Genomic DNA, 16,590 nt, shown 5'->3' with positions numbered 1-16,590 from the left:
GGCATGGTTGTTGGTGCCAGAAGGGCTGGTCTGAGTATTTCAGAAACTGCTGATCTACTGGGATTTTCACGCACAACCATCTCTAGGGTTTACAGAGAATGGTCCGAAAAAGAAAAAAAATCCAGTGAGCGGCAGTTCTGTGGGCGGAAATGCCTTGTTGATGCCAGAGGTCAGAGGAGAATGGGCAGACTGGTTCGAGCTGATAGAAAGGCAACAGTGACTCAAATCGCCACCCGTTACAACCAAGGTAGGCCTAAGAGCATCTCTGAACGCACAGTGCGTCGAACTTTGAGGCAGATGGGCTACAGCAGCAGAAGACCACACCGGGTACCACTCCTTTCAGCTAAGAACAGGAAACTGAGGCTACAATTTGTACAAGCTCATCGAAATTGGACAGTAGAAGATTGGAAAAACGTTGCTTGGTCTGATGAGTCTCGATTTCTGCTGCGACATTCGGATGGTAGGGTCAGAATTTGGCGTAAACAACATGAAAGCATGGATCCATCCTGCCTTGTATGGAGCATCTTTGGGATGTGCAGCCGACAAATCTGCGGCAACTGTGTGATGCCATCATGTCAATATGGACCAAAATCTCTGAGGAATGCTTCCAGCACCTTGTTGAATCTATGCCACGAAGAATTGAGGCAGTTCTGAAGGCAAAAGGGGGTCCAACCCGTTACTAGCATGGTGTACCTAATAAAAGTGGCCGGTGAGTGTGTATATATATATATATATATATATATATATATATATATATATATATATATATATATATATACATACACACACACACACTAGATGGTGGCCCGATTCTAACACATCGGGTATTCTAGAATATTTATGTAGTTTATTTATGAAGTTTTCAAAATAATGCAATGCATACACAGGATTCGCCCGGCCGGCCGGGCGCGACCAATTAGCGACGCGTGGTTCAAATTCCGCGCCAATTCTCGACCGGACTGCGCCTGTTGCTGATTGGTCACCAATCAGTGAAGCCAGGGCCTGCTCCAGGTTTTTGATGGCCCCGGGTGAAAGAGTCTCAGTGGGCCCCCTCTTTAAACACATACTACGACTCATGATGCACAGATACAGCAGAGAAATATAGCACAGCCACATAGCATATAACACAGCCCACATAGTATATAACAGCCCACGTAGCATATAGCACAGTCACGTAGAATATAACACAGGCCACGTAGTACATAACACAGCCCACGTAGTATATAGCACAGCCCACGTAGCATATAGCACAGCCATGTAGCATGTAACATAGGCAAGTAGTATATAGCACAGCCACGTAGTATATAGCACAGCCACGTAGTATATAGCACAGCCCACATAGTATATAACACAGCCCACGTAGTATATAAGCCCCATAGTATATAGCACAGCCACGTAATATATAGCACAGCCACGTAGTATATTGCACATCCATGTAGTTTATAGCACAACCCATGTATATAGCACAGGCCACGTAGTGTAAAACACAGCCCACGTAGCATATAACACAGGCCACGTAGTATATAACACAGCCCACGCAGTATATAACAGCCCACGTAGCATATAACACAGGCCACGTAGTATATACACAGCCCACGCAGTGTATAACAAAGCCCACGTAGTATATAGCACAGCCCATGCAGTATATAACACAGCCCACGTAGCATAACACAGGCCACGTAGTATATAACAGCCCACGTAGTATATAGCACAGCCCACGCAGTATATAACACAGCCCACGTAGTAGATAGCACAGCCACGTAGTATATAACACAGCCCACGTAGTAGATAGCACAGCCCATGCAGTATATAACACCCACCTAGTATATAACACCCACGTAGTATATAACACAGCCCACGTAGTATATAACACAGCCACGTAGTATATAGCACAGCCACGTAATATATTGCCCAGCCACGTAGTATATAGCACAGCCACGTAGTATATAACACAGCCCACATAGTATATAACACAGCCACATAGTAATAACACAGCCCACATAGTATATAGCACAGCCACGTAGTATATAGCACAGCCACGTAGTATATTGCCCAGCCACGTATATTGCACAGCCATGTAGTATATAGCACAGCCACGCAGTATATAGCACAGCCCACGCAGTATATAGCACAGCCCACGCAGTATATAGCACAGCCCACGCAGTATATAGCACAGCCCACGCAGTATATAACACAGCCACGTAGTATGATGCCCAGACACATAATATATTGCACAGCCACGTAGTATATAGCACAGAGACGTAGTATATAACACAGCCCACATAGTATATAACAGCCCACGTAGTATATAACAGAGCCCACGTAGTATATAGCAGTCACGTAGTATATAACACAGCCCACGCACTATATAACACAGCCCACGTAGTATCTAACACAGCCCACGTTGCATATAGCAATGTGGCCACCATATCCCTGTTAAAAAAAAGAATTAAAATAAAAAATAGTTATATACTCACCTTCCGGCGGCCCCCGGATCCAGGCCAGGCATTTAGCGATGCTCTGCTCCTCACGACACTCCGGTCCCAAGAATGCATTGCAGTCTCGCGAGATGATGACGTGCGGTCTCGTGAGACCGCAATGCATTCTTTGGACCGTAGCGTCGGGAGGAGCGGGAAAGGCGCCGGAGGGTGAGTATATAATGATTTTTTATTTTTAACATTAGATCTTTTTACTATTGATGCTGCATAGGCAGCATCAATAGTAAAAAGTTGATCACACAGGGTTAATAGCAGCGTTAACGGACTACGTTACACCGCGGCATAACGCGGCCATTAATCCTGTGTGAGTGCTAACTGGAGGAGGCACTGACAGAGAGTAGGAAGGGGCGAATTCGCGGCCGGACTGTGCCCGTGGCTGATTTGTGGGATGTGGGATTTCCATGACAGACAAACAGATGGAAGTGAACCTTAGACGAAAATATTTTCATGGCTATGAAAATTGTACATTCACTCTGAAGGCATCAAAACTATGAATTAACACATGTGACTACCGGTGACTACCTCTTGAAGCTCATATATAGTATACAGGTGACCAACAGCACTCACTTTTTAGGGCGCTCGTTCCAAGTCCAGGGAACCCTCCTGGAGAAACGTATATTCAAAAGTAGAAAGAACAGCGCTCCAGCCGGGTGTTATCTTCCAATAGAAAAAATCTTTATTCCAGCCATGATAAAAATAGCAACGTTTCGGCCGCACATCCGGCCTTTTTCAAGCTTTTTTCTATTGGAAGATAACACCCGCTGTTCTTTCTACTTTTGAATATACCTCTTGAAGCTCATCAAGAGAATACCAAGAGTGTGCAAAGCAGTCATCAAAGCAAAAGGTGGCTATTTTGAAGAACCTAGAATATAAGACATAATTTCAGATGTTTCACACTTTTTTGTTAAGTATATAATTCCACATGTGTTAATTCATAGTTTTGATGCCTTCAGTGCGAATGTACAATTTTCATAGTCATGAATATACAGAAAAATCTTTAAATGAGAAGGTGTGTCCAAACTTTTGGTCTGTACTGTATGTCAGTGAGACACACATACACACATATATATATATTTATTTATATTCCATACATATTTATATTTCAATTGCTTTTGCTATCTCCTTATCAAACCCGACAGGATATGAGACATGGTTACATACAGTAAACCATTTCATATCCCTTCTTTTTTTACATATTCCTCACTAGTAATGTTAGAAGTGTCTGTGTGCTAAATTTGGTGGCTCTAGGTGTTAAAGTAAAGGGTTAAATCACGGAAAAAAACGGTGTGGGCTTCCATGCAACTTTCTCAGCCAAAGTGGGAAAGCCAGTGACTGAGGCCTAGAGAGGGCCCGTCCGGCCGAGAATTAGTCCCTCCCTACTTCCGTCCAGTCAGTGCCCGGCGCCCGTTCTATACTCCTTTCCAGTCAGCGCTCACAGGGTTAATGGCAGCATTAACGGACCGCGTTGTGCCGCGGTGTAACGCACTCTGTTATCGCTGCTATTAACCCTGTGTGACCAACTTTTTACTATTGATGCTGCCTGTACATCCTGTATCCTGCACATACATGTGTATCCTCTACATACAGTCATATGAAAAAGTTTGGGCACCCCTATTAATCTTAAGCTTAATGTTTTATAAAAATTGCTTTTTTTGCAACAGCTATTTCAGTTTCATATATCTAATAACTGTTGGACACAGTAATGTTTCTGCCTTGAAATGAGGTTTATTGTGCTAACAGAAAATGTGCAATCTGCATTCAAACAAAATTTGACAGGTGCATAAGTATGGGCACCCTTATCATTTTCTTGTTTTAAATACTCCTACCTACTTTTTACTGACTTACTAAAGCACTTTTTTTGGTTTTGTAACCTCATTGAGCTTTGATCTTCATAGCCAGGTGTATGCAATCATGAGAAAAGCTACTTAAAGTGGCCACTTGCAAGTTGTTCTCCTGTTTGAATCTCCTCTGAAGAGTGGCATCATGGGCTCCTCAAAACAACTGTCAAATGATCTGAAAACAAAGATTATTCAACATACTTGTTCAGGGGAAGGATACAAAAAGCTGTCTCAGAGATTTAACCTGTCAATTTCCACTGTGAGGAACATAGTAAGGAAATTGAAGAACACAGGTACAGTTCTTGTTAAGGCCAGAAGTGGCAGGCCAAGAAAAACATCAGAAAGGCAGAGAAGAAGAATGGTGAGATCAGTCAAGGACAATCCTCAGACCATCTCCAGAGAGCTGCAGCATCAACTTGCTGCAGATGGTGTCACTGTGCATCGGTCAACTATACAACGCACTGTGTTTTTTTGCCGCCATGCATGACGCCTTTTTGTATTACCAAACAACTCAATCTTGGTTTCATCAGTCCACAGGACCTTCTTCCAAAAAGAAATTGGCTTCTCCAAATGTGCTTTTGCATACCTCAGCCGACTCCATTTGTGGCATGCTTGCAAAAACGGCTTCTTTCACATCACTCTCCCATACAGCTTCTCCTTGTGCAAAGTGGTTTGTATAGTTGACCGATGCAAAGTGACACCATCTGCAGCAAGTTGATGCTGCAGCTCTCTGGAGGTGGTCCGAGGATTGTCCTTGACTGATCTCACTATTCTTCTTCTCTGCCTTTCTGAAGTTTTTCTTGGCCTGCCACTTCTGACCTTAACAAGAACTGTACCTGTTATGACCCCAATGGCGAGGGTCTCAGAGGAACGTGGAAGTCTGAGGAATACAAAAAACCAGCTCATAGGGCAGTGGTAACTGGGTTGACCATATAACTACTCCTAACGCCAACACTAGAAGTAGCCGGGGATCATTCCTACGATGATTCTAGATGACACGCTCCAGCCGGAGAATCTAGCTACCCCTAGTAGAGGAAAACAAAGACCTTTCTTGCCTCCAGAGAATTGGACCCCCAAAGCTGGATAGAAGCCCCCCACAAATAATAACGGTGAGGTAAGAGGAAATGACAAACACAGAAATGAATCAGGTTTAGCACAGAGAGGCCCGCTAACTAATAGCAGAATAAAGAAAGGTAACTTATATGGTCAACGAAAACCCCATTAAAATCCACACTGGAAATTCAAGAACCCCCGAACCGTCTAACGGTCCGGGGGGAGAACACCAGCCCCCCTAGAGCTTCCAGCAAAGGTCAGGATGCAGATTAGGAACAAGCTGGACAAAAATGCAAAAACCAAAACAAATAGCAAAAAGCAAAAAGTAGACTTAGCTGATATTTCTGGAACCAGGATCAATAGACAAGAGCACAGCAGACTAGCTCTGATAACTACGTTGCCAGGCACAGAACTGAAGGTCCAGGGAGAATATATAGCTACACCCTTAACTAACGACCTCAGGTGCGGATAAAAGGAATGACAGAAAAACCAGAGTCAAAAAACTAGTAACCACTAGAGGGAGCAAAAAGCAAAATCACAACAGTACCCCCCCCTTAGTGAGGGGTCACCGAACCCTCACCACGACCACCAGGGCGATCAGGATGAGCGGCATGAAAGACACGAACTAAATCGGCCGCATGAACATCAGAGGCGACCACCCAGGAATTATCCTCCTGACCATAGCCCTTCCACTTGACCAAGTACTGAAGCCTCCGCCTGGAGAGGCGAGAATCCAAGATCTTCTCCACCACGTACTCCAACTCGCCCTCAACCAACACCGGAGCAGGAGGCTCAGCAGAAGGAACTACAGGCACAATGTACCGCCGCAACAAGGACCTATGAAATACATTGTGAATAGCAAATGACACAGGAAGATCCAGACGAAAAGATACAGGATTAAGGATTTCCAATATCTTGTAAGGCCCAATAAAACGAGGTTTAAATTTGGGAGAGGAGACCTTCATAGGAACAAAGCGGGAAGAAAGCCATACCAAATCCCCAACGCGTAGTCGGGGACCTACACCGCGGCGGCGGTTGGCAAAGCGCTGAGCCTTCTCCTGTGACAATTTCAAGTTGTCCACCACATGATTCCAGATCCGCTGCAACCTATCCACCACAGAATCCACCCCAGGACAGTCAGAAGGTTCCACATGACCCGAAGAAAAGCGAGGATGGAAACCAGAGTTGCAGAAAAAAGGCGAAACCAAGGTGGCGGAACTAGCCCGATTATTAAGGGCAAACTCAGCCAACGGTAAGAATGTCACCCAATCGTCCTGATCAGCAGAGACAAAACACCTCAAATAAGCCTCCAAAGTCTGATTGGTTCGCTCCGTCTGTCCATTAGTCTGAGGATGGAAAGCAGACGAAAACGACAAATCAATGCCCATCCTACCACAAAAGGATCGCCAGAACCTGGAAACGAACTGGGATCCTCAGTCTGACACAATATTCTCAGGGATGCCGTGCAAACGAACCACGTTCTGGAAAAACACAGGAACCAGATCGGAAGAGGAAGGCAGCTTAGGCAAAGGAACCAAATGGACCATCTTGGAGAAGCGATCACATATCACCCAGATAACGGACATGCCCTGAGATAGCGGAAGATCAGAAATGAAATCCATGGAGATATGTGTCCAAGGTCTCTTCGGGACAGGCAAGGGCAAGAGCAAACCGCTGGCACGAGAACAGCAAGGCTTAGCTCGAGCACAAATCCCACAGGACTGCACAAATGACCGCACATCCCTTGACAAGGAAGGCCACCAAAAGGACCTGGCCACCAGATCTCTGGTGCCAAAAATTCCCGGGTGACCTGCCAACACCGAGGAGTGAACCTCGGAAATGACTCTGCTGGTCCACTTATCCGGGACAAACAGTCTGTCAGATGGACAAGACTCAGGCCTATCAGCCTGAAATCTCTGCAACACACGTCGCAGATCCGGAGAAATAGCTGACAAGATAACTCCATCTTTAAGAATACCAACAGGGTCAGCGACTCCAGGAGCATCAGGCACAAAGCTCCTAGAAAGAGCATCGGCCTTCACATTCTTTGAACCTGGTAAATACGAGACAACAAAATCAAAGCGGGAGAAAAACAATGACCAGCGGGCCTGTCTCGGATTAAGGCGTTTAGCAGACTCGAGATACATCAGATTTTTGTGATCAGTCAGGACCACAACACGATGCTTAGCACCCTCGAGCCAATGACGCCACTCCTCAAATGCCCATTTCATGGCCAACAACTCCCGATTGCCCACATCATAATTTCGCTCAGCAGGCGAAAACTTCCTAGAGAAAAAGGCACAAGGTTTCATAACAGAGCAACCAGGGCCTCTCTGCGACAAAACGGCCCCTGCTCCAATCTCTGAAGCATCCACCTCAACCTGAAAGGGAAGCGAGACATCAGGCTGGCACAAAACAGGCGCCGAAGTAAACCGGCGTTTCAACTCCTGGAAAGCCTCCACGGCAGCAGGAGCCCAGTTAGCTACATCGGAGCCCTTCTTGGTCATATCCGTCAAAGGTTTCACAATGCTAGAAAAATTAGCGATAAAACGACGGTAGAAGTTAGCGAAGCCCAAGAACTTCTGAAGACTCTTAACCGACGAGGGCTGAGTCCAATCAAGAATAGCTCGGACCTTGACTGGGTCCATCTCCACAGCAGAAGGGGAAAAAATGAACCCCAAAAAGGGAACCTTCTGTACACCAAAGAGACATTTTGAGCCCTTGACAAACAAAGAATTTTCACGCAAAATTTTAAAGACCAACCTGACCTGCTCCACATGCGAATCCCAATTATCAGAAAAAACCAAAATATCATCCAGATAAACAATCAAAAATTTATCCAGATACTTCCGGAAAATGTCATGCATAAAGGACTGAAAAACTGAAGGCGCATTGGAGAGCCCAAAAGGCATCACCAAGTACTCAAAATGACCTTCGGGCGTATTGAATGCGGTTTTCCATTCATCACCTTGTTTAATGCGCACAAGGTTGTACGCACCACGAAGGTCTATCTTGGTGAACCACTTGGCACCTTTAATCCGGGCAAACAAGTCAGACAACAACGGTAAAGGATACTGAAATTTGACAGTGATCTTATTTAAAAGCCGATAATCAATACAGGGTCTCAAAGATCCGTCCTTTTTTGCCACAAAAAAGAATCCCGCACCAAGAGGGGAAGAAGACGGACGAATATGTCCTTTCTCCAGAGACTCCTTGATATATGAACGCATAGCGGTATGCTCAGGTACCGACAGATTAAACAGTCTTCCCTTAGGAAATTTACTGCCTGGTATCAAATCAATAGCACAGTCACAGTCCCTATGAGGAGGTAATGCACTGGATTCAGACTCACTGAAGACATCCTGATAATCAGACAAATACTCCGGAACTTCCGAAGGCGTAGAAGAAGCAATAGACACAGGCAGGGAATCCCCATGAATACCACGACAGCCCCAACTTGAGACTGACATAGCCTTCCAGTCCAGGACTGGATTATGGGTCTGTAACCATGGCAGCCCCAAAACAACCAAATCATGCATTTTATGTAAAACCAGGAAACGCATCACCTCGCGGTGTTCAGGAGTCATGCACATGGTAACCTGTGTCCAATACTGCGGTTTATTTGCTGCCAATGGCGTAGCATCAATACCCCTAAGAGGAATAGGATTTTCCAATGGTTCAAGAGTAAAACCACAGCGCTTAGCAAACGAGAGATCCATAAGACTCAGGGCAGCACCTGAATCTACAAACGCCATGACAGGATAAGATGACAGTGAGCAAATCAGAGTTACAGACAGAATAAATTTAGGTTGCAAATTACCAACGGTGACAGGACTAACAACCTTAGCTATACGTTTAGAGCATGCTGAGATAACATGTGTAGAGTCACCACAGTAGTAGCACAAGCCATTCCGGCGTCTATGAATTTTCCGCTCATTTCTAGTCAGGATTCTATCACATTGCATTAAATCAGGTGTCTGTTCAGACAACACCATGAGGGAATTTGCGGTTTTTCTATCACATTGCACCGAGTTAGGTGTCTGTTCAGACAACACCATGAGGGAATTTGCGGTTTTGCGCTCCCGCAACCGCCGGTCAATTTGAATAGCCAGTGCCATAGTATCATTCAGACCTGTGGGAGTGGGAAATCCCACCATAACATTTTTAATGGCTTCAGAAAGGCCATTTCTGAAATTAGCGGCCAGTGCACACTCGTTCCAATGTGTCAGCACGGACCACTTCCGAAATTTTTGGCAATACACTTCAGCCTCGTCCTGCCCCTGAGACATAGCCAGCAAGGCCTTTTCTGCCTGAATCTCAAGATTGGGTTCCTCATAAAGCAAACCGAGCGCCAGAAAAAACGCATCAATATCAGCCAATGCCGGATCTCCTGGCGCCAGCGAAAAAGCCCAATCCTGAGGGTCGCCCCGTAAGAACGAAATAACAATTTTTACTTGCTGAGCAGAGTCTCCAGATGAACAGGGTCTCAGGGACAAAAACAATTTACAATTATTCACGAAATTCCTAAACTTAAATCTGTCTCCGGAAAACAGTTCAGGAATCGGTATTTTAGGTTCAGACCTAGGATTTCTGATAACATAGTCTTGTATGCCCTGCACACGAGTAGCCAGCTGGTCCACACTTGTAATCAAGGTCTGGACATTCATGTCTGCAGCAAGCATAGCCACTCTGAGATAAAGGGGAAGAAGAAAGAGAGAGAGAAAAAAAAAAAAACTCAGAATCTTCTTTCTTATAATCCCTCTTTTGCAATGCACTAAACATTTAATACTGGCCTGGCAAACTGTTATGACCCCAATGGCGAGGGTCTCAGAGGAACGTGGAAGTCTGAGGAATACAAAAAACCAGCTCATAGGGCAGTGGTAACTGGGTTGACCATATAACTACTCCTAACGCCAACACTAGAAGTAGCCGGGGATCATTCCTACGATGATTCTAGATGACACGCTCCAGCCGGAGAATCTAGCTACCCCTAGTAGAGGAAAACAAAGACCTTTCTTGCCTCCAGAGAATTGGACCCCCAAAGCTGGATAGAAGCCCCCACAAATAATAACGGTGAGGTAAGAGGAAATGACAAACACAGAAATGAATCAGGTTTAGCACAGAGAGGCCCGCTAACTAATAGCAGAATAAAGAAAGGTAACTTATATGGTCAACGAAAACCCCATTAAAATCCACACTGGAAATTCAAGAACCCCCGAACCGTCTAACGGTCCGGGGGGAGAACACCAGCCCCCCTAGAGCTTCCAGCAAAGGTCAGGATGCAGATTAGGAACAAGCTGGACAAAAATGCAAAAACCAAAACAAATAGCAAAAAGCAAAAAGTAGACTTAGCTGATATTTCTGGAACCAGGATCAATAGACAAGAGCACAGCAGACTAGCTCTGATAACTACGTTGCCAGGCACAGAACTGAAGGTCCAGGGAGAATATATAGCTACACCCTTAACTAACGACCTCAGGTGCGGATAAAAGGAATGACAGAAAAACCAGAGTCAAAAAACTAGTAACCACTAGAGGGAGCAAAAAGCAAAATCACAACATGTACCTGTGTTCTTCCATTTCCTTACTATGTTCCTCACAGTGGAAATTGACAGGTTAAACCTCTGAGACAGCTTTTTGTATCCTTCCCCTGAACAACTATGTTGAATAATCTTTGTTTTTAGATCATTTGACAGTTGTTTTGAGGAGCCCATGATGCCACTCTTCGGAGGAGATTCAAACAGGAGAACAACTTGCAAGTGGCCACTTTAAGTAGCTTTTCTCATGATTGCATAGACCTGGCTGTGAAGTTCAAAGCTCAATGAGGTTACAAAACAAAAAAAAGTGCTTTAGTAAGTTAGTAAAAAGTAGGTAGGAGTATTTAAAACAAGAAAATGATAAGGGTGCCCATACTTATGCACCTGTCAAATTTTGTTTGAATGCAGATTGCACATTTTCTGTTAGTACAATAAACCTCATTTCAAGGCAGAAACATTACTGTGTCCAACAGTTATTGGATATATGAAACTGAAATAGCTGTTGCAAAAAAACAATTTTTATAAAACATTAAGCTTAAGATTAATAGGGGTGCCCAAACTTTTTCATATGACTGTATATGTGTATCCTGTATATATGTGTGTATCCTGTACATACGCGTGTATCCTGTACATACGCGTGTATCCTGTACATACGCGTGTATCCTGTACATACGCGTGTATCCTCTACATACATGTGTATCCTGTACATACGTGTGTATCGTGTACATACGTGTGTATCGTGTATATACTGTACCTGTGTATCCTGTACATACATGTGTATCATCTACTGTACATACATGTGTATCCTGTACATACAGTGCCTTGAGAAAGTATTCGGCCCCCTGGAACTTTTCAACCTTTTCCCACATATCAGGCTTCAAACATAAAGATACCAAATGTAAATTTTTGGTGAAGAATCAACAACAAGTGGAACACAATTGTGAAGTTGAATGAAATTTATTGGTTACGGTATTTTACATTTTTGTGGAAATTCAAAAACTGAAAAGTGGGGTGTGCAATATTATTCGGATACAATCGTATGCTGGAAGATAGTAAGGAAGGCATTCGGCCTTCCCTTCCAGATTTCTAAACATATGGCACTATTTGGTCAACCAGAATTTCCCCAGGGAACAGAAATCAAAAGAGCAATAGGACAAGCAGGCGATAACCTGAAGAGAGCATGGGATATTATGCATACACAGAGGTTAAACGATGGCTGAGCCCACAAGAAATCATGGACAAATTCCATATAGAAAGCAGACACTTCCTACAGGTCATGCAGGTCCATTCTTTCTGCTTATCTAGACTTTGTAGGCCGTTTAATGAAGTGGAACTACATATTCTAGATAATAGAGTGGGTATGAACAATCAGGATGCGAGCATATCCTCAATATACAACACTGTGAGACATAAATTCCTGAAGTTAAAGCAGAACAAGTTGTTTAAGACTTGGGAGAAATGGACCGGGGATAAGGATATCGCAGAGACAACTCTACAGGGGTGGGAACAGGTAAAAAAAACAAACACATTTTATGTGAAAGATGGAGGGAAACCTATTTTAAGCTGATGCACACAGCATTATATGGTTTCAATATCCCGTCCTCTCCTAGACTCCCCGACAGGATTACAGCGTGCCCTAAGTGCGAAACGCCTTCAACGAATCTCTGGCAGGGGTGTGGGAATGCAGGGCAGTTAGAGGGTACTGGAAACAGGTAGGGGAGCAGGTTCCATCGTGCTGGGGAATCCATCTCCCACAAACGCCACAAACCCCCGAGAGACACAACTCACAGGAGTTAAAGCAAAGATCCCAAAAAACATCCATACATTCTTAGTTGTAGCCTTACGTGGTTTATTTGGCGAATGGCTTAACCCCTTCCTGACATTTGACGTACTATCCCGTCGAGGTGGGGTGGGCCCGTATGACCACCGACGGGATAGTACGTCATACGCGATCGGCCGCGCTCACGGGGGGAGCGCGGCCGATCGCGGCCGGGTGTCAGCTGCATATCGCAGCTGACATCCGGCACTATGTGCCAGGAGCGGTCACGGACCGCCCCCGGCACACCGCGATCAAACATGATCGCGGTGTACCGGCGGTATAGGGAAGCATCGCGCAGGGAGGGGGCTCCCTGCGGGCTTCCCTGAGACCCCCGCAGCAACGCAATGTGATCGCGTTGCTCTGAGGGTCTCCTACCTCCCTCCTCGCCGCAGGTCCCGGATCCAAGATGGCCGCGGCATCCGGGTCCTGCAGGGAGGGAGGTGGCTTACCGAGTGCCTGCTCAGAGCAGGCGCTGGTAAGCCTGCAGCCCTGCACAGCAGATCGTCGATCTGACAGAGTCCTGCGCACACTGTCAGATCAATGATCTGTAATGTCCTCCCCTGGGACAAAGTAAAAAAGTTTAAAAAAAATTCCCCACATGTGTGTAAAAAAAAAAAAAAATATCCTAAATAAAGAAAAAAAAAAATTATTCCCATAAATACATTTCTTTAGCTAAATAAAATAAAAAAAACAATAAAAGTACACATATTTAGTATCGCCGCGTCCGTAACGACCCAACATATAAAAGTGCCCTACTAGTTAACCCCTTCAGTAAACACCGTAAGAAAAAAAAAAAAAAAGAGGCAAAAAACAACGCTTTATTATCATACCGCCAAACAAAAAGTGGAATAACACGCGATCAAAAAGACTGATATAAATAACCATGGTACCGCTGAAAACGTCATCTTGTCCCGCAAAAAACGAGCTGCCATACAGCATCATCAGCAAAAAAATAAAAAAGTTATAGTCCTGAGAATAAAGCGATACCAAAATAATTATTTTTTCTATAAAATAGTTTTTATCGTATAAAAGCGCCAATCATAAAAAAAATTATATAAATGAGATATCGCTGTAATCGTACTGACCCGACGAATAAAACTGCTTTATCAATTTTACCAAACGCGGAACGGTATAAACGCCTCCCCCAAAAGAAATTCATGAATAGCTGGTTTTTGATCACTCTGCCTCACAAAAATCGGAATAAAAAGCGATCAAAAAATGTCACGTGTCCGAAAATGTTACCAATAAAAACGTCAACTCGTCCCGCAAAAAACAAGATCTCACATGACTCTGTGGACTCAAATATGGAAAAATTACAGCTCTCAAAATGTGGTAACGCAAAAAATAATTTTTGCAATGAAAAGCGTCTTTCAGTGTGTGACGGCTGCCAATCATAAAAATCCGCTAAAAAACCTGCTATAAAAGTAAATCAAACCCCCCTTCATCACCCCCTTAGTTAGGGAAAAATAAAAAAATTAAAAAATGTATTTATTTCCATTTTCCCATTAGGGTTAGGGTTAGGGCTAGAGTTAGGACTAGAGTTAGGGCTAGGGTTAGGGCTAGGGTTAGGGTTAGGGCTAGGGTTAGGGCTAGGGCTAGGGTTAGGGTTAGGGTTAGGGTTATTGCTAGGGCTAGGGCTAGGGTTGGGGCTAGGGTTGGGGCTAGGGTTAGGGCTAGGGTTATTGCTAGGGTTAGGGCTAGGGTTGGGGCTAGGGTTGGGGCTACAGCTAAGGTTGGGGCTAAAGATAGGGTTAGGGTTTGGATTACATTTACGGTTGGGAATAGGGTTGGGTGTGTCTGGGTTAGAGGAGTGGTTAGGGTTACTGTTGGGATTAGGGTAAGGGGTGTGTTTGGATTAGGGTGTCAGTTATAATTGGGGGGTTTCCACTGTTCAGGCACATCAGGGGCTCTCCAAACGGGACATGGCATCCGATCTGAATTCCAGCCAATTCTGCGTTGAAAAAGGAAAACAGTGCTCCTTCCCTTCAGAGCTCTCCCGTGTGCCCAAACAGGGGTTTACCCCAACATATGGGGTATCAGCGTACTCAGGACAAATTGGACATCATCTTTTGGTGTCCAATTTCTCCTGCTACCCTTGGGAAAATACAAAACTGGGGGCCAAAAAATAAGTTTTGTGGGAAAATTTTTTTTTTTATTTTCACGGCTCTGCGTTGTAAACTGTAGTGAAACACTTGGGGGTTCAAAGTTCTCACAACACATCTAGATAAGTTCCTTGGGGGGTCTAGTTTCCGATATGGGGTCACTTGTGGGGGGTTTGTACTGTTTGGGTACATCAGGGGCTCTGCAAATGCAACGTGACGCCTGCAGACCAATCCATTTAAGTCTGCATTCCAAATGGCGCTCCTTCCCTTCCGAGCTCTGTCATGCGCCCAAACAGTGGTTCCCCCCCACATATGGGGTATCAGCGTACTCAAGACAAATTGGACAACAACTTTTGGGGTCCAATTTATCCTGATACCCTTGAGAAAATACAAAACTGGGGGCTAAAAAATCATTTTTGTGAATAAAAAAAAAAGAATTTTTATTTTCACGGCTCTGCGTTATAATTTGTAGTGAAACACTTGGGGGTTCAAAGCTCTCAAAACACATCTAGATAAGTTCCTTAGGGGGTCTACTTTCCAAAATGGTGTCACTTGTGGGGGGTTTCAATGTTTAGGCACATCAGGGGCTCTCCAAACGCAACATGGCGTCCCATCTCAATTCCAGTCAATTTTGCATTGAAAAGTCAAATGGCGCTCCTTCCCTTCCGAGCTCTGCCCTGCGCCCAAACAATGGTTTACACCCACATATGGGGTATCAGCGTACTCAGGACAAATTGCACAACAATTTTTGGGGTCCAATTTCTTCTCTTACCCTTGGGAAAATAAAAAATTGGGGGCGAAAAGATCATTTTTGTGAAAAAATATGATTTTTTATTTTTACGGCTCTGCATTATAAACTTCTGTAAAGCACTTGTTGGGTCAAAGTGCTCACCACACATCTAGATAAGTTCCTTAGGGGGTCTACTTTCCAAAATGGTGTCACTTGTGGGGGGTTTCAATGTTTAGGCACATCAGGGGCTCTCCAAATGCAACATGGCGTCCCATCTCAATTCTAGTCAATTTTGCATTGAAAAGTCAAATGGCGCTCCTTTCCTTCCGAGCTCTGCCATGCGCCCAAACAGTGGATTACCCCCACATATGGGGTATCAGCGTACTCAGGACAAATTGTACAACAAATTTTGGGGTCTATTTTCTCCTGTTACCCTTGGTAAAATAAAACAAATTGGAGCTGAAATAAATTGTGTGAAAAAAAGTTAAATGTTCATTTTTATTTAAACATTCCAAAAATTCCTGTGAAACACCTGAAGGGTTAATAAACTTTTTGAATGTGGTTTTGAGCACCTTGAGGGGTGCAGTTTTTAGAATGGTGTCACACTTGGGTATTTTCTATCATATAGACCCCTCAAAATGACTTCAAATGAGATGTGGTCCCTAAAAAAAATGATGTTGTAAAAATGAGAAATTGCTGGTCAACTTTTAACCCTTATAACTCCGTCACAAAAAAAAAAATTGGTTCCAAAATTGTGCTGATGTAAAGTAGACATGTGGGAAATGTTACTTATTAAGTATTTTGCGTATCATATGTCTGTGATTTAAGGGCATAAAAATTCAAAGTTGGAAAATTGCGAAATTTTCAAAATTTTCGCCAAATTTCCATTTTTTTCACAAATAAACGCAAGTTATATTGAATAAATTTTACCACTAATATGAAGTACAATATGTCACGAGAAAACAATGTCAGAATCGCCAAGATCCGTTGAACCGTTCCAGAGTTATAACCTCA

General features: G+C 44.0%; 1 protein-coding gene across 2 annotated transcripts in view; it reads left to right on the top strand.

Annotated features, from left to right (window-relative positions):
* Positions 1 to 16,590, top strand: part of LOC143804128 (class I histocompatibility antigen, F10 alpha chain-like) — a 604,087-nt gene that overhangs the window by 77,042 nt on the left and 510,455 nt on the right. The gene's annotated exons all lie outside the window — the stretch shown is intronic.

The sequence above is a fragment of the Ranitomeya variabilis genome, chromosome 1, assembly GCF_051348905.1.
Source record: "Ranitomeya variabilis isolate aRanVar5 chromosome 1, aRanVar5.hap1, whole genome shotgun sequence".
NCBI classification, from domain to species: domain Eukaryota; kingdom Metazoa; phylum Chordata; class Amphibia; order Anura; family Dendrobatidae; genus Ranitomeya; species Ranitomeya variabilis.
This window is presented reverse-complemented; position numbering and strand designations above follow the sequence as displayed.